This window comes from Saccopteryx bilineata, chromosome 2 (assembly GCF_036850765.1).
Source record: "Saccopteryx bilineata isolate mSacBil1 chromosome 2, mSacBil1_pri_phased_curated, whole genome shotgun sequence".
NCBI lineage: Eukaryota > Metazoa > Chordata > Mammalia > Chiroptera > Emballonuridae > Saccopteryx > Saccopteryx bilineata.
Genome location: NC_089491.1, coordinates 363,981,457 through 364,000,167, shown reverse-complemented (window position 1 = coordinate 364,000,167; position 18,711 = coordinate 363,981,457). Strand labels below are relative to the sequence as shown.

At 50.5% G+C, this 18,711-nt stretch overlaps 1 protein-coding gene and 1 non-coding gene across 6 annotated transcripts in view; both read left to right on the top strand.

Annotated features, from left to right (window-relative positions):
* Positions 1-16: 16 nt before the first annotated feature.
* LOC136327555 (small nucleolar RNA SNORA33) lies at positions 17-147 on the top strand. The gene has a single exon (XR_010729748.1). It is a non-coding gene; the product is annotated as a small nucleolar RNA SNORA33 (small nucleolar RNA).
* A 6,048-nt stretch (positions 148-6,195) lies between these two features.
* Positions 6,196-18,711, top strand: part of FOXN1 (forkhead box N1) — a 28,929-nt gene continuing 16,413 nt past the window's right edge. For 4 of the 5 annotated variants that reach the window (XM_066263245.1, XM_066263244.1, XM_066263243.1 and 1 more), the window contains exon 1: positions 6,196-6,362. The gene's annotated coding sequence lies outside the window, so the exon portion shown is untranslated. Of the gene's footprint in view, positions 6,363-6,426; positions 6,522-18,711 lie in introns of those variants that run through there. The other variant, XM_066263242.1, reaches the window with a different exon arrangement.

Below are 18,711 nucleotides of genomic sequence, written 5' to 3'. Positions count from 1 at the left end.
AAAGAGTGGGAGACCCAAGCCAGCCAATGAATCTGCTTACCTGAATGTGTTTCTGCAGGAATTTGGAGAAAGCTAGCAATAGTAAAGCCTTGTTATGAGTCTTAAAGACATTTAAAGTCATTAAGGTCCCTGAAAATGGCTATAAGACAAAAAAAAAAAAGAGTGGGAGACCCACAAACATGTATATACAGAGCTATGGATTCTTAGATACACAGAACAACACACAAACCCAAGCATGGACATGGATATGTGCATACATGGTTACACACACACACACACACACACACACACAGAGGCATTCAGAGCCTTTCGAACACTCAGAGTCATTCACAGAAACACACACACACAGATTCTGGCATGGACACACCCAGCATTGCATTATAGCTCCACAATTTAACTGCACACCCATGGTGGCACATGTGAGCATGAGAACAGAAATGTAAACACTCACATACTCACACTCTCACACAGTGAACACACACACCAGCATCTCTCCTCCCCACCTCCACAACTATGACTTCCAGTAGCAGGAGGGATTAAGACAAAACAGGAGAAGCCTGCCCTCCCCACCCAGCAGGATTCTAGCTATATCCCTCCCCACCGGACTCCCCCAACCAAGCTCTGGGCTTGGAAACTCCCTGGGTTTCCCAGAGGGTCAGCCAACCAGAACAGGCTCAGACCTCCCAACCCAGCGCCCCTGCCCCACACCCACCATAGCTCCGGCCAGCACTCTTCCATCAGCCACAGCCAAGGTGCTGCCTGGTCTGCCCGCAGAAGTCAATCCTGATTCATCTCAGACCTCTCCAGCCCTTCTTTGACATGGGGTCCTTAGGCCTAAGGGCCTCATAGCAGCTGTGCTTGGGCCAAGAGCCTCCACAGATGTTTCTAAGTGTCTTCCATGCCAATGGAGTGAGACAGAAGGCCTGGGAAGGCCCTGGCAGGTTGGCTCAGCGGTAGAGCGTCGGCCTGGCGTGCGGGGGTCCCGGGTTCGATTCCCGGCCAGGGCACATAGGAGAAGCGCCCATTTGCTTCTCCACCCCCCCCTTCCTCTCTGTCTCTCTCTTCCCCTCCTGCAGCCAAGGCTCCATTGGAGCAAAGATGGCCCGGGCGCTGGGGATGGCTCCTTGGCCTCTGCCCCAGGCGCTAGAGTGGCTCTGGTCTCGGCAGAGTGACACCCCGGAGGGACAGAGCATCGCCCCCTGGTGGGCAGAGCGTTGCCCCTGCTGGGCGTGCCGGGTGAATCCCGGTCGGGCGCATGCGGGAGTCTGTCTGACTGTCTCTCCCCGTTTCCAGCTTCAGAAAAATACAAAAAAAAAAAAAAAAAAAAAAAAAGGCCTGGGAAGTATCAGGCTGGTCTTGGAAACCCACTTTGGAAAGACAAGTTCAGTTCACACTGAACAGAAGTAGATAGAAGGTGGCCGGTCCTAATATGGGGCACAGAGGGGGCCTGCCACTAGCACACTAGGGCTCCCAAGGGTGGGAACCTGCTCTTCCTTCTCCCTGGAGTCACCAGGCTGTTGCCTCAGATGCAGCATGGCTGACATTGTTCCCAGGGATCGCTACTGGCTCAAATCAGCCCAGCCCTGGGCACAGCTCAGCAGCAAAAAGTGAACCAGTTCTGACCTTCAGGCTCCAGAAAGACAGAGCTTCTCCCAAGCCCAGGATGTTTAACTAGCCCCAGCAACAGCCCCTCCAGGCTAGAGCCCCGCTCAGCTACAACTGCAGGCCCAGAAGTTAGGGTGCTGGAGTGTGTGGGACCAAACATCCAGATAGAGGTCCTTTCTTAGGGGAGCAGAGCCAACGCTACAGCAGCTAGAGTTGAAAGTAGACACCGGGACAGACTTTCTGAGTGTAGGAGAAAATTCTAAGGGGCTGGTGTGAAGAAAGAAGTAGAAGATGGTTCTGTCGGGGGCAGAGAATGAGGAGAAGGACCTCACAAGCCCCATCCAGTCGAAGGTTCTCTGGAATTCCTGAGGCTCGCTCCTGCTTTAACTCCTGACTGCATGCAATGAGGAAATTGTGCTTCCCAAAGGAAAGAGGGAGCAAGAGTCCGCACCCATTCCTGGGGCAGAGGTGGATCCTGTCTCAGAAGGGAAAGAAGTTCATCTCACCCGTCAGAAGCCGAGTCCCACTGTGGGGAGCCGAAAACCATAATCTTTCCCATCATTCCATCACAGCCTTCCTGGTACCCTGGAACCCTGAATTAATTTGCAATTCTTTGAGTTTTTAAAGAGTTTAATGTTTTTATTTTTCCTAAAGATTTTATTTATTGGTTTTTAGAGAGAGGAGAGAGAGAGTAAAGGGGGTAGGAGCAGGAAGCATCAACTCCCATATGTGCCTTGACCTGGCAAGCCTGGGGTTTCAAACAGACAATCTCAGCATTCCAGGTTGACGCTTTATCCACTGTACCATCAGGCAATTAAAAAAAAAAAAAAAAAAAAAGACTTTATTTATTGAGTTTACGGGGTGGGGGGCGGGGAGCGAGAAGTATCAACTCATAGGTACTTCACTTTAATTGTTCATTGCTTGCTTGTTGTATGTACCCTGACCTGGCAAGCCCAGGGTTTCGAACTTGTGACCTCAGCATTCCAGGTCAATGCTTTAGCCACTGCGGCACCACAGGCCAGGCACAATTCTTTGATTTTTAATGAAGTTGGAAATCTTTTCACTTGTTTATTGGCCATTTGCCTTTTATCTATGAATTGCTTATTCATATCCTTTGCCCATTATTCTGTGAGATTGTCTTTCTTCTTACTTTTTTAGAGCTCATTATATGTTATATAGAGAAAGAACTCTTTATATATAATATGATACATCTTACTTAGTCAAGTTACATTTCCTCCTTGGCTTCTGGATTTGATGTCGTGCTTCAAAATGCCTTTTCTGCTCCATAATTGTAAAAATGTTTCTTTATTTTTCCTATTTATTTGAATGGTTTTTATTTTATATTAGATCTTGAATCCATCAGGATTTTTTTAATGTATAGTATGAAATAAGGCTTAACCTTATTTTTTTAAATGGCAAGCCCTAAATTATCCTATTTATTGAATATTTTACTTTCCAGCTGCTTTAAAATACCTTATTAGCATATACACAATTTTCATAAATACCCAAGTTTATTCTGAACTCTGTTATCTTCCACTAATTTATTTGCTGATTTGCGCCAAAATCCTGCTGTTTTAATTGCAGAAGGCTTACTGAACATCCTTAAATCTGGCAAGGCAAGTTCCCCCTGTTAGTCTTCTTTTACAAAATGTTCTAAGCTATTTTCCACCTGAAGCTAATATAACAATGTATGTCAACTGTAATTGAAAAATAAAAAGTAATTTAAAAAGGAAAAAAGTTCTAAGCTAGTCTCATGAATGTACTCTTCCCCAAACTTTAGAACCAACTTGTCAAGTTTGGGGAGGAGGATTAGACTTTTGATTTGAATTACATTCAGTTTATAGACTATTTAGGGCAGAGTTGACATCTTTAAAATATTACACTGAGCTTTTCAATTCAAGAATACACACCTGTATATTTTTTCAGGTCTTACTTTATGTCTGTCAATAAATTTCTATTGTTTTTCTCATGTAGATTTTATGAGTTTCTTATTTCGTTTATTCCTGGGTGTTTAGTATTGTTGCTACTGTGAACTGGATCTTTTGTCTCCTTATATTTTCCAATTGGTTATTTTAGTTTTGATTTTTCTATACATAACATATATATTCTACTACCTTACAAACTTTTAATAGTTTTTCAGTTGATTCTTTTAGATTTTTCTAAGTAAAATATCACCTCATTGGTGATTCTTGAAGATTTTACCTCTTTCTTTCTCATATTTATGCCCCTTATTTCTTTTTCCTATCTTATTGCACCGATTATTACCTTCAGAATAACGTTGATTGATAGCAATAAGAACAGCCTCCAATTTACAACTTTCATGGTTCTCTGTGCCCAGATTATTCACATGGAATTACCTGTGAGTCTAGAAGTAACAATTAGGTGTATACACATCAGATAAGATCAATAGCAAACACACCAGTAGATCCTGACAGCTTCCCTTTCACTATAAAATTTCATCAGTTATTAGGTTAAGAAAGCAGAATTCTTTATTTATTTTTTTTTATTTTTTTACAGAGACAGAGAGTGAATCAGAGAGAGGGATGGACAGGAACAGACAGACAGAGAGATGAGAACGGGGACAGACAGAACGGAGAGAGATGAGAAGCATCAATCATTAGTTTTTCATTGCGCGTTGCAACACCTTAGTTGTTCATTGATTGCTTTCTCATATGTGCCTTGACCGCGGGACTTCAGCAGACCAAGTAACCCCTTGTTGGACCCAGCGACCTTGGGTTCAAGCTGGTGGGCTTTTTGCTCAAACCAGATGAGCCCGAGCTCAAGCTGGCGACCTCGGGGTCTCAAACCTGGGTCCTCTGCATCCCAGTCCGATGCTCTATCCACTGTGCCACCGCCTGGTCAGGCAAGAAGAAAGCAGGATTTTGATTGCTAGTGTGAATCCCAGGGAAAGGTGGATTGAGTGGGGCTCCTGTTCTATCTCCAGAACACAATTCCTGTACTCAAGGGGGCAAACCAGCACATTCTCATGTGCGACCCAGCACCACTGTGTTTAGTGAAGAGAAAGGGGGCACATATTTATATACCAGGGAAAGTGGTAGGAACATTAAATATTATCTTATTTAATCCTCACAACAATTCCATGGGTGAATATTATCCCTTGTGAACATATGAGGACACTGAGGCTCAGAGTGGTACGTATGGAAGATGACACAGCTAGCCATCACTCACAGATGGGTCCATTGTTATCTGTCTCAGCACCTTCTTTTCTGAAATGGATATTCCAAGCCTAGACAAAGAAGTCTTTGAATGCCTTAGTCTATTCCACACTAGTCCCGCAAGACCACCACCATCCCCTAGCCAAGGTTAACATTACTTCCCTCCTTGGAAAGAGATTGAGTAAGTGGGGAGGAGCTGACCTGTCCACACCCTCAGTGCAGAGGCCAAACCCCAGTTCTTGCTGGGCAGCAGATCTAGCACTAGGTCTCTGGAGCCTTTAGCTCCATGAAGACATAAAAGTGGGTTTAGAGCACAAAGGGTACGAGGGAGGAAAGAAAGAATGGCCAGGGACAGGAGACAGGAGTGGGTCAAAGAACATGAAAAAAGAAGCAGTGAGAACATGATGGGGACAAGGTCTGAGCAGAAGCAGAGAAGGCTGTCAGGAAGCCAGGGACAGACCCTAAGCCTGAGTCCAGGGAGGAGGAATGGGGCCAATTCCCAGGGTTCACAGGTACTCAAGGTGGTTTCTGGGGGCCAGGACCAGGGCCACAACCATGCCAGTTTCTGTTTCTGTCTAGATCATAAAGAGTGACCATGGGATCATGATTCAGAATCAGGGTCCCCATTTCCCCCACTCAGTGACATAGATATACAAAGGGTAGGATTGACGACCCAGAGGAGAGATACGTACATAGACCCAGACAACACACAGGAGGACATGTGCACAGCCCTGGATACAGGAACGCGACCCGCACACAGACATGGGGAAAGACCTAGATGCAGAGGCACACCAAGCCAGGAGCTGAGTGTACATACACACGGAGAGGCTCACACGCCCACAGACACACACAGGGAGTCACAGACACATGGACACATGAGTGCACACTCTCCCACACCCAAGGAGACACCCTGAAAGTGTCAGAGGGGATCACAGAGAGACAGACAGATGGCCAGACCCCAAGGAAAGGCCATTCTCGGCAAATCCGTGCTTGTGCGTGGCCCTTGAGGGGTCACAACTACCGCCCACCCACACTGGGCCTCAAAGACTCTGGGCCACCACCCAGAGCTGCTCCCCAGAACCCTCTCGCCGACTCCATGAACATACATGTGGTAGCCCAGCTCTCCTGACACACGTGTGCATGTCCCAACAGGCCTGTGCCCCACCTATGGGGGCTGACATCCCCGTCCTTGGGTGCAGGTGGGGGCCATGGGACAAGCCCCTCCTTCATAGGCCACAGGCTGTGCCTGCTGGCAGAGACAGGGGGCCTGGGCTGGCTCAGGAGGAGGGAGGGGTTGGGGGGGCCAGGGTGTGGCTGGGGCGGGCACAGGAGCCCATACCTGTCAAACAAGAGCCAAGGAGCAAACTAGCTTCTTAGTCACCTTGCTCCTCTCTCCGTTTTGGCAGCAGCCCCTCAGGGCAAGGGGAAGCTGATATCATAATTATTGGCTCACCCAGCAGCTGCCTCCCCTCATCTGATGTCAGCACAGACCCAGGACAGCCGAGCTGACGGACTGACAGACAAACTGAGCTCTTGGCCGCCCAGCCTTGGGCCCCCACGCGGACCTGCTTCACTGAGCAGGTAAGAGGAGACCCGGTCCAAGTCAGCCGTGGAGGCCAGCAGGGCCGGGCCAGGGCATGGGGTGGGAGGGGTTGCTTTTTTAACGGGCGCTGGAAGTTATTGAGAGCACCAGGGTCCTTCGCATCTTCTCACTGCAGCTCAAGGGAGTCTCGGGATCCGGTGAGTGCCTGGAGCCCAAAGAGGACCCTCTCCTCCATGCTCCTCCCTCTCGTTCCTGTTTCAGATTGTCTAACTTCAATCCTTCTTGCTGTAGCAAAGTTTTCATTCTGGTGTTTGTTAGATTTTGTGTGTGCCTCTGAGTTGAGAGGGTGTGCTTAGCCACCGCATGTTGGAAGAAAATGAGGACTTTGAAGTGTTAGAACTGGAAAACTTGAACTGAAAGACAGGGAGGCAGATTTAGTGGGTTTTCTAAGCTCTGGGGGCTGGTGGTGCCAAGGGTGTGTTTTGACCAACGAGTCACTCAACATCTCAGAGCAGCCCGGGCTAGGGTCTAGATGCTGGGATCTCAGGGAAGGCCTAGGTTGCAGGAAGAAGGCGGTGCACCTGGAGGAGAAGCAGACAGGTGGCAAACAGGTGCTGTGGCCAGGACCTGATGCCGAGCTCAAGGCAGAATCCTCCAGAGGTCTAGGAACATTTCTCTACCTTAAAAACCCTGGAGCTGGCCTGACCTGTGGTGGCGCAGTGGATAAAGTGTCAACCTGGAAACACTGAGGTTGCCGGTTCGAAACCCTGGGCTAGCCTGGTCAAGGCGCATATGGGAGTTGATGCTTCCTGCTCCTCCCCCCCTTCTCTCTCTCTCTCTCTCTCCTCTCTATAATGAATAAATAAAATCTAAAAAAACAAAACAAAACCCTGGAGCTGTGCTGACTGGATAGCTCAGTTGGTTTGAGCATCATCCCAATGTGCAGAGGTTGCCAGTTCGATATCTGGTCAGGACACATACAGGAACAGATTGATGTTCCCGTATCTCCCTCTCTCTCCTTTCCTCTCTCTAAAATCAATAAAATAAACATTAAAAAACAAATAAACTCTGAAGCCAAGAGGCGGGGTGAGCATATTTGGGACATGCCGGGAGCTCTTGGACCCTTGAAGCCTAGAATTGGGGAAGTGAAAGCCCATAGGGAATTGGCTAGAGCAGCAGGAAGCCCCCCCTGGTTCCCAGGGCTCCTCCCCACACCTGATCAGGTAAGGTTCTGGCATTCCCCGTGGAGTCCCCCAGGCCCTCCATAAATGTCCAAAGAGCAAATTAGATTAAGAATAGACTACCAAGTGGGCATGTTTGTTTCTTTCTGCACCTACAGATATGGGAGGATTTGTATGGTCTTTGTGGCCAGACACAACTGGTCAGAGGGAAAGGACTCAGGTGGAGAGGCCCCATTCTTTTAAGAATTCATCTCATCCTTCCCCCTGCCTCTAGGCTGGTCATTTTCCACACCAGACAGGGCTGCCCCTCCTCGCTTTCCTAATCCCAAGGGAGGAAACTTGATCAGTTCCTTAGTCGCCCTGAAGTCCTTCCTGGGGTCTGAAGTCTCTAGTGCTACAGGGTCCAGCTCTGCCTGCCTTCATAGTCTTTTCCGTTCTCCATTGGAAAAGAAACACAAAACAGTTCCTCTGGGCCGATTTGGGGGGTGTGGTGGGGCAGGTGGCATTGCACTCCCGCCCAGTCCCCATCATGCCTGACTCAGGCGCTTTCTGCCACCTTGATCATTCCCGGACCCCCAGGATACAGGCAATAGAAGGGCATCCTCAACTGACAGAGGGCAGCAACTCCCGTCCTGGCTTCTCTCTTGTGGTGGGCCAGGCTGGGCCAGAGTTGGGCTTGGGATCCTCAGAGGCAAAGATGCCATGGGGAGAGGCACATGTCCTCCCAGATCCCGCCCAGCCCCGCCCATCCTCAGCGAGCTCGGCTCCCGGCTCCAGGGCCTGCCGAGGCACGCTGCCCCCCCAGGCCCGGCGCCTCTCTCACCTCCCAGGGCCAGGAACCTGTTCTCCCGGGAATGCCAGGGAGTTCTCAGAGGGCTTTATTTCCCAGGGGCTCAGGGAGCCCCAGAATCCTCTCCGTTTTGCTCCTGGGAAGGCAAGAGAAAATTAGGGGTTTGGGACCCCTGTCTGCTCCCCATCTTTGTCTCATCCGCACACTGATCCCAGATGGCCCCCAACCAACAGCTCTCATTATTCATGTGAGAAGGAGAAGGCTTGATATAATTAAAGACAAGGGGAAAGCCTATTGGTAACACGTGCCTTCTGGGAAGCTGTCGGGTGTCCCCTTGTTGGTCTCAAGGAAAGCATTTCTTTAGCCTCCATGGAGGGTCAGTCCCATCTGCCCTCTTAAGAAAGCAACACAGGGCCCTGGCCGGTTGGCTCAGCGGTAGAGCGTCGGCCTAGCGTGCGGAGGACCCGGGTTCGATTCCCGGCCAGGGCACATAGGAGAAGCGCCCATTTGCTTCTCCACCCCTCCGCCGCGCTTTCCTCTCTGTCTCTCTCTTCCCCTCCTGCAGCCAAGGCTCCATTGGAGCAAAGATGGCCCGGGCGCTGGGCATGGCTCTGTGGCCTCTGCCTCAGACGCTAGAGTGGCTCTGGTCGCAATATGGCGACGCCCAGGATGGGCAGAGCATCGCCCCCTGGGGGGCAGAGCACCGCCCCTGGTGGGCGTGCCGGGTGGATCCCGGTCGGGGCGCATGCGGGAGTCTGTCTGACTGTCTCTCCCTGTTTCCAGCTTCAGAAAAATGAAGAAAAAAAAAAAGAAAAAAAAAAAAAAAAAAAAAAGAAAGCAACACAGCATCACTTTCTATGGCTCGCAATCCTTCCAAGCCAGGAAGTCCTTCCTGATGCGTATAACCTCCCTCCTTTCAGCTTGAGTTTTCATGGACCACTAGAGGCCTCACTGCTGGCACAGGGCTCAAGCACATAGCCAGAGATTGTTACCAAGTCGCAATGAAATTTCCTGGGAGTTTGTGTACAAAAAAGGACAGAAAGAAGGTCCCATGCCCGCTGCCCCTCTGTTATTCTCTCCATCTCCATACACTAATGAGGGGGCTGTTGGGAGCCGCCTCTGCCTGCCTCCCCTTGTTTTCCTCATAACAGAGAGAGTCAGGGGACAGAGGTCCCTCAAATATGCCCTTCCTTCTTTTCTTCCCAGTCCCCCATCCCTGCTGAAGCCTGCAGGGGAGAGTGCAACAAGCCAAGGTTGGTTTCTGCAGCAGGAGAGATTGACATTAGTCTTTAGAGAGATGTTTCAGCATTTTAAATAGAGTTTGGCTGCACTGTGTGACCACAGCAGTTGGTTTCCTGAGTGGAGAAGAAACCATTGATCTGGAATGGGCGTGGCTGAGCTGGCAACATGCTCAGGAGCAGGGGGATGACAAGATGACCTCCAGGAGAGTGCATCTCAGAAGCATCAATCAAAGGTCCTTGAATCATTTTGCTCTTTCCAATTGATCCATTCCCACCCTTTGTCCCTTCCTCCATCTCTCTGCCCATCTTCAGTCTCAACCCCTCACCCCATCCCTAACACCTCCACTCCACCCCTTTTTTCTTTCACATCTTCAACCCCAACCCAGCCCTCTTTCTAGCCAATTCCCCATCCCCAGTTTCACCTCTATCCTCACAATCCCCATCTCTCTCTTCCCTTCCCACCTTACCTTCTCAGCCCTACCTCCATCTTCATCCCTAACACCATATTCCTCTCCGACACCATCCCCACCTCCCCAGAATGGATCTGTCCATGTATCAGAGATCCTCCCTGGAGTCTAACACCTCCTCATCAGTGCCCCCGCCAGGTCCTGGTCTGTCCTCCACATTCTTCCAGTGTTCAGGAAAAGCCCAGAGCCATGCCCCTGGAGCAAAAACGGATGGGATAGGGTCATCCCTGGAGAAGCCCTCAGCTTCTTGATCCTATCTGGACCTTACAGGCTGGATCCTGGCCAAACAGCAAAGTAAATTCAAGTACAACAAGACAAATTGAGGTCTAGATGGATCTCTCTGCACTGGAGGTGGATGGCAGGTCGAAGTGGGAAATGGAGAGGTTTCAGAGGGCCCCAAAAGGAGGCAGTAGCAACCTTCCTTGGGAAACTGGGAGTGTCACCAATCCAATTCAGCATGGCCAGTACCAAGGCAGGGAGACGGACAACAGCTGAAGCAAGGAGGCCTGCCGGGTTGTTGAGGGATGACCGCCATCGTGATCATCCCCGGGTCTCTGCCCTGCTTCTGCTCTTGCTTAGTCAGCTCAGGTTAATGGGGCTGGGGAGAGAATGAGCTGAATCGTGATCTGTCAGGGAACTTGACTGGAGAACCAGCTGTGAGTCACAGGGAAAAGGGAACCCATGCTCTCAGCACTACTCTGGAAACTCCAGGGTGTAGGCACCCCTCAAGATCCCTGAGAATGCAACAGAGAGCCCACTAGGGGTTCCGATTTAGCCCTCCACATCGTACTCATAGGAAGGCGCGTGGTCAGACAACTTCAAGCCCTGCTCCTCCATCCTGAAACTACTGCTTTTGACAATCTACAGTTGTCCTGGGCACCAACACACACACACACACACACACACACACACACAGAATGGGGTGTGTCTCTGGAACCGGATTGCCCGGAGACAGCTGGAGATCCCACCTACACTTGTAAATTCCACAGCCATGTCCCAGACTGTCAGTCTTGGACAACATAGGCTATGCACAAGGATATGCACACATATACCACTGTGGTCAGAAAACCCAATTTTCAGACTCTATACTTAGCAGCCCCCCCACAACAGAGCCAGAGTGATCACAGAAGTGTTCACTGTCAGAGGTATTCCCAGCCCCGTGTTGGGAGAGAGGGGAGCCCACATGGGGCCTTACAGAGCATGTGGCTTTGAAGAGTAGGCTCAGCCTATTTGGGCCTTCCTACAAACATGTCCAATCTTCCAGAGGTGGGAAGGATTTGGGGGAAAAAGTTCTCTGGGATGGCAATGCCAAGCCCAAGAGGATCTGGGGATAGTCAAGAAAGAAAGGTGAGGTCTGGACCCCAGGAGCTGAACGAGCTCAGGGAAACACCACCAGAACCTAGCATTTTACATCCTTCTCCTTAGGGGGGCAAGATTAGGTGCTCAGAGCCTGCTTCCCCCAGCCCGGTGCCTGGAGGGAGGGCCAGTGCGCAGGCACCTGCACGACAGAGAACAGTACCTTCCGCTGGTCACATAGAGAGGGGCTAGGGTGGGAGGACCTCCGGGTTCTCTTCTCCCTCCAAACTTTAGTAAGACCAGGCGACTGTCAACTTACTGCTTGCCTTGTGTGTGTGCTAAATCACACTCTGGATGGCATGGGGGCGGGGCTCTGACAATGTTTGTCTTGTACTAGATCTAAATTATTAGTAGTAGGGGCAGAATTAATATCCTTAAAAATAGATTGGTAATAATGAGCAGTCCTTCTGATAATGATATGTATAGAGTGTGAGAGGCCCATGGCCCAAGCAATGGTAGGATCCTGTGCCATGTCACTCCTCTACTAAGGTGAGCATGCAGAGAGGGGCCCAGCGGCTGGATGGGAGCATCCTTGACCACCCCCGTGGGGAGCACCCTGGGAAGGGCAAATGATTGAAGGGGAAAAGATCTCAGCCCCAAGTCCTTTTGTGAAATCCCACGGGCCTGGGACCCCAAAGGTGGAGTGAAGAGCGCCAGACAAGATGGTGTTAGTTTATCTTCCTCAGAGCATTTTGACATTCTGGTTCTCATTCAGTCCCCAGGACAGCCAGGTGGGGTGTGTAGGACAAAGATGAGGATCTCCTTCTATAAAGGAGAAAAAGAAGCATATTCCTGTGAATAGCCCACACTGATGACCAAGCTGGGACGATAGTCCTGGGGTCCTTGGTCAGAAGGACTCTCTGTGAGGGCCACAGGAGTAGAGGGGAGGCTTCTGAGATGATAAATGTCAGGCTAGGACATGTGGTGAAACAAGGTTCTGTATCCCTATTGGTCTCACAGTTCAAATCCTCAGCTGCCTATCACTTCTGCCCCCTGTTGCCAAAGCAGCCACAGGAGGCTGGGGGTGGGACCACCAGGCTCAGCCCTGAGTGACTAGTTATGGAAGAGGGACTTCTGGACCACAGGATAGCAGAGTTAATGGGTACCCAGAGTCAAGGAACTTCTTCTCATGCCATTCCCCCCACTTTAGCCAGTGTGGCTGGAAGAAGTTTGTTTTCAAAAAGAATGAAGGCAATATTTCATAATCTGTGAAAAATCCTCCTGTTCCTTCAGTTACTCCCTGTTCCTTCAGTCACTCCCTGCCCAGGCCTTTTCACAGCTGGGCAGACTGAGGATTAGAAAGAATTTTCTTCTCCGCAAATCCATGTCTAAGGTCCCACACCACTGCATTATGCACACTGCCTCCTGGGAGGATTAAGCAGGCAAGAAGTCCCAGGAGCCTAGCTCTCCCGTCAGGCCCCCAACAGTTCTGGCCACTACAAAGGCCTTACCAGGCCTGTTCTTACCATCGGACTCAGTCACGCCTTTTAAAGTCCCTGGAGAAGGTGGGAGATTGTGAGCATCTTCTCCCTAAGTTGCCTATCTAAGGACTTCATGTTCTTGGAATTGAGAATTTTGCCTCTCTCTCCCCCTTCTAACCTTGGAAGCCAAGCTGACCTTGCTTCTGGGAGCAAGATCTGAAGGTGGGCTCATAGTCACAGAGCCTGGACTCTAGAGTAGGTAGGAAGGAGGAAAAGATCATGAATGACACCAAGAGCAAAAGATTCCTGAGAGCTGGGGGTGTTTAGGTGGAAGGTCTCTGAAAAAAGGTATCTGACCAGTTGAGGGAGCCCAGTAGAGCTAATCTCTCAGACTAGGTGGCCATAACAGAGGAGAGAAGGGGTCCTTGTAAGTATGTCTCAGAAAAAGATGAATGGGAGCTTTGAGGGGTAGCATTTTTTTTTATTTATTCATTTTAGAGAGGAGAAGGAGAGACAGGAAGAGAGAGAGGAGAGACAGAGAGAGAGAAGGGGAGGAGGAGCTGGAAGCATCAACTCCCATATGTGCCTTGACCAGGCAAGCCCCGGGTTTCAAACCTGCAACCTCAGCATTTCCAGGTCGATGCTTTATCCACTGCGCCACCACAGGTCAGGTGAGGGGTAGCATTTTTTTTGTTTCTTTGAAACCAAGCATCCCTTCCTTTCCATCTACCAAATAACGACTCCCATCATCTGTCCCACTGTTTGTTTACTCATCTGTCTGTCCATCTATGCATATGTCCATCTTTCTATCCAATTATTTGTCTACCCATTAATCTGTCTATCCTCCATCCACTGATCTGTCAATTCCATCCATCCATCCTTCCATTCACTCACCAATCCATCCATCCATCTATCCATCCATCCATCCATCCATCCATCCACACACACCCCCCATCGGCCTTCCATCCAGGGAAGTCAGGCCCCAATTGGTCTCCCTAGGGCTGCTGGGAAGGACCTGTGGCATTTATGGGGCATGTGACCTGCCTGCCTGGCCTGGGGAAGCAGCCCCACCCCAGCCCTCAGGCAGGGGGCTGGTCCAAGCATGTGGGAGTATTTATGCCTCGATGGAGGCTCCTGGGGTGTTGCTGGCCTGATGACTCCCTGAAGCCGTGATGGTGGCCATGGCCCAGAACCCACTGTGAGTGCTTAGATTAGGCTTCATTGGGACGAAAGCTGGGTGGCAGGGGCTGGGGATGGGCTGGAAAGGAAAAGCTGCCAGAGGTGGTCAGTGGTCAGGGCTGGTAGAGAGGAATGAATGCTAGGCAAAGAAGAGTGAGAGAACAGGAAGCTGTTGGGGTCAGGCATCCAAAGCAAGACTGGCATTTCCTAGCCTCTGGAGGGTCCCTGGGTAAATGCAGGAAGGATAAGGCAAAAAGACTAAGATTATACAGGAGATTAAGGTTAGATATCTGAAAGAACTTCCAAGTCAGCCCTGGGCAGGGAAGATAGCTCAGGTGTTTTTTCAGGATGAGCATACTGGAGTGATGCTCTTGAACCAGCCTCTTTCCAGAGACAGGAGATTGACTGAGTGGATTTGGGAGAGCCCTGGTTTGGGGGCAGGAATGACTCAGCTGCAGGTGTTAGCAGCTCATATTTGAGGCAAGTATTACATGGAGGGCAAAGTTGCTTTTCATCCTCTGCTCTTCTTCTCCAATTCACTCCTGTCTGTCTGTCTGTCCTTGCTTCTCAAAGCACTTTCATCAGATCTCAGGGCAGGGGTAGCTGACCCATTTCCTAAAACCTAGACAGGGTCAAGAACCAGAAGGGCCAGAATTTTAGCCTCAGAAAGCCCAATCTTGATTAGAGAAGAGTTAGAAACCTACTCCTTCTTGGCACCCTCAGATTCCAAGTATCCAGAGGTGCCCAAGCCTCAGGAGAGAGCCCCCAGGCCCTTCCCTGCCATCCCCCTCTAGGTAATTACCAAGCTGCTCCAGGGGACCCCTCCCAGCAGCCAGGTGGGCGGAGCCCCAGGTGAGGCCACAGGCAGCACTGGGCATGGGCCCCACCCCTTGTAAAACATGCTGCCGCAGCCAGCAACAGAAACCATTAAGGCGGAACTGCACTGTCTCCACCTCACTCATAAAGGGCAGGAAGGAGGCACCCCGGGTAGGATGCAGCTCAGGTGGAAGGGAGTGTGGAGAGCCCAGTAAGGGCCCTCCGTGTTCCCTGTGACTCAGCTGCGCACAGGGGACACAGGGACAGACCTTCCCAAGGAAATCTCCAACCTTGCCCCCCACCTGCCACTCTGGCTTCCAGCTGTGAGCAAGGAAGCCAAGGTGTTCCCAAGGTGGGGCCCTGTAGTGTATTGGTTGAGCACACTGGCTTTGAAGCCTGTGTCTGAATCTTGGGGAGCATAAATTACTACTAGCTCTGTGAACTTGAGCAAGTCTGGTTAACCTCTCTGAGCCTCAGACTCCTCATCTATAAAATGAGGATGCTAATACAATAACTCCCTTTTGGGATATAATGTTCTTTGTCCCCTTGAGGATTTCCTCAGGGAGGTCCCTCCTCAAGGCAGAGTTGGGTGAGGGCCCAGCTGACAGTTCTGTGGACCATAGACACATCCACCAGACCAGCTTCAACGTCTTTAAATGCAAATAATTCCAATGCCTCATTTTACTTACAAGTAAACTGAACATAGAAAGAGGGAATGATTTGCCTAAGGTCACACAACCAGTAAACCAGGTGTCCTGGGACAGTGTGTTGGGTCGAGGGGCACAGGTCTGGCTGTTTGTGAGACGGGCACAGACAGGGATTTGATAAGGATTGTTGCTGATCCTGATGCCTTGCTTTCTGGGGAATGTCTTACCTGCCATGCTCCCTACTCAGGTTAGAGGGCCATTTCTTTCTTTCTTCTGACTCCAGGGAAGATCGAGTCTGCTTCTTCTACCCGCCCCCCCCACCTCCCTTCTCTCTCCCAAGGGTCATGGAAGGAGAAGTTCAGAGGCAGAGGGTAGACAGAATGCCCAAATACTGAAATGAAATAGTATTCAGCTAATGTTTTGCCAAGGTTGTACCCCTGAAGTGTGTGTGTTTGGGGATGTGGTTGGGGTTCTCAAGGCCCGAGAATTAGTACAGGTGGTTTTCCTTTTAGCTATGTGGTCCTGGGATTGTCACTTCTCTCTGGGCCTCCCCTGAAAAGTGGGGTTAATGACCTTGCTTCCTCATCAGGATAAAGGTTCACCAACCAGCTCTCCAAAAACAGGGCTCTGATTTATAATTTGTAGTATTTTCCAATTTCTGTAGTCCCACCATAGCAGATTTGGGCTGATTTCACTGAAAGTGGAGTTGGGAAGAGATGGACAGAGTTGGTTCTCACCTGCTCATCCCCTCTGGGGCAAAGGGCAGATGAAATAAGATGATAAATACGAAAGTGCTTTGTAAACTGCAGAGTGCTTCATAGATGTGGAGCTGTGGTGATGATCATCTTTATAGTCGAAGGGACCCCAGGGCACATTGAGAGCCCTGGCCTGCCTCCAGCCCAGGAAGGGAGAAGCTGTGAGTTGTGGGTACCCACCCCAAAGTACAGGACGGTCAATGCCATCTGGGGTAGATCCTGGGATCTGAGAAAGGAGGGGAGCTGACTGGACCTCCTGCACTGGTTTGCTGGTATTGGCAAACGCACATCCCACTGTGCCTCCTGAAACTGAGGCAGGTGGGATAAAGGTTAGCCATCAGTAAGGGGATTCCTTTTGAAGGCAGATGCCAGCCCTGGGATGCTGGGGCCTCCTGAGTGTTCCAAAGCATCAGCCACTACCTCCTTCCCCTCCTTCTTACTCCAATCCTTGGGAGTTTCTATAACCATTCCACTTCAGGGGAATGACTGAAGTAATTTCGGACGCCAGATAATCAAAAAGAGGGAAGTTTAGTTTCTGCAAATGGGGTAGGAGGATGTCTGGGAGATGGAAGTGGGAGGCAGAAAGAGGAATTTCCTCTGCTCCACCTGCCCCCACCCCTAGAGCTCATGCTTTAAATTAACTCTGCCCCACTGTTAATTATTAATAATAGCTATCATTTATTGAGTACATACTATACATTAAGCTATTTACAAGCAATATTTCATCTAAGCCTCCAGAGAGGTATATATTATTAGCACTATTTTACAAATGAGGAAACTGAGGCCCAGGGAAGGAAGTTAAGCAACTTGTCCACACAAAGTCCCATAGTTACAGGGATTCAAATCCAATCCTGACTCTAGAGTTTCTGAACTGGATTATCTAACCTCAGGAGCTCCAACGGCTACTCCAGGTTGGGGTCAGGAGCCAAGGAGGCCTCATCCTTCCTCACACAGTGAGCCCTTTCCTATGCTGGTCAGGAACCCCCCACATATGCCATCAAAACCCCTTGGCCCACTCCTGAGGCAGGAGGGTTCTTTGGACTGCAGTTGGTGAAGGACCCTCTCTCTCCCCGGGACTAGGTGATCTTAGGCAAGTCCCTTAACCTCTTCTTTGGGCCTTCTCTCCTCATTTGCAAAATAGAGCTTTGGCTGAGAGGCAACCAAGGGGTGCATTGGTCCCCGAATCAGGAGTCATTATTTATATATATAACCTTCCCAAGTGTAAACCTGGCACTGAGGACCATTCAGGGACTACTGCATCCTCAGAGTAAATCAAGGGATGGTCCTCCAAACTCTGCATAGCCTCCCTGGCTGTACTCCTGCCCCAGGGGCTTGGAGGAGGTGCGGTGGTGGTTAGGCTGAGCCAGGGTATGAAAGTCAGGACTGTGAACTGGAGCCTTTGGTTAAGGCCTCTGACACACAAGAACTCAGCCAGGGCTGCCGTCAAGGTCCTAGAACATAGGGATAGATGCAAGGATGGACGTGAGGCAGATGCTGCAGGGGCTCCTCGAGGAAGGCCAGACCCTCAGCAGGAGGTGCAGCCCACCCTGGGGCTCAGAGAGGCCTCCTCAGGTTTCGAGGAGCAGAGCTGAGGTCTGAGGCCAGGCTGAGCAAAGGTCAGGCAGACAGAGCAGGACTAGCAAGTGCCGCTGCCACCTGGGAATGGGGCCTTTAGCCGATTTCCCCAGGCCTATCAGGCCGGAAGCAGCGAGACCATCAGGGACAATAGAGTCTGGGATCAAACCACAGCCACATTTGGCCAAGGAGGCCAGATGTGCGACATGTGTCCTTAAGTATTTTCTATGTGCTGGGCACCTCATAAACATTTTCTCACTTAATCTTCTTTAAGTGGGTTCATAATCCCCATTTATCAGAGGAGCAAAGAAAGATTGAGAGAGTTACACAGTCAGTTCAAAATCACCCAGCCAGGAAGTGACGCAGCTGGGATTCAAACTCAAGTCAGCTGAAATCTTAAACCCTTGCCCTTCATCACATTTTATTCTGTCTCTGGAGAGGGGCACTACCCCAGGGGTTCCAATCCTGAGACCTGTGGGGGGAAGGGCCCCGGCCTTGCCTCTGCAAGTGCTGGAGAACGCCTTGGGAAAGCAACTCTGGGCCAGGGCCAGGTGTGACAGGCAGGCCCCAGCTGTCCGGGATCTGTTCAGGGAGCGGGGGCCAGGCCAGGCGGTCATGCGGAGCCAGAGATAGGCTGCCCTGCACCTTGGGCCCCATGCCTGCTCCATTGTGGTGTCCAGTTACGGCCAGCTCGGCGCTTCCCCGGTCACGCCACATTTAGCACTGCCGAGTGAGCGGGCGCCTGGACAGGAGAAGGGGCGGTGGAGACTCTTGAAGGGGCGGGAGAGTCTCCCACCGGGCCCCCACCCAGACCCCAGTTACCAACCCCCTCCACCACTGATCCCTGAGGGACTTTGGGCAAATGCCTCCCCTTCCTTGTACCTATTAACCCTCTGTCAAACAAAGGAGATAGTTTATTTAGCAAAGATGTGTAAATCCCAGTCGGGGCACCATGGAGT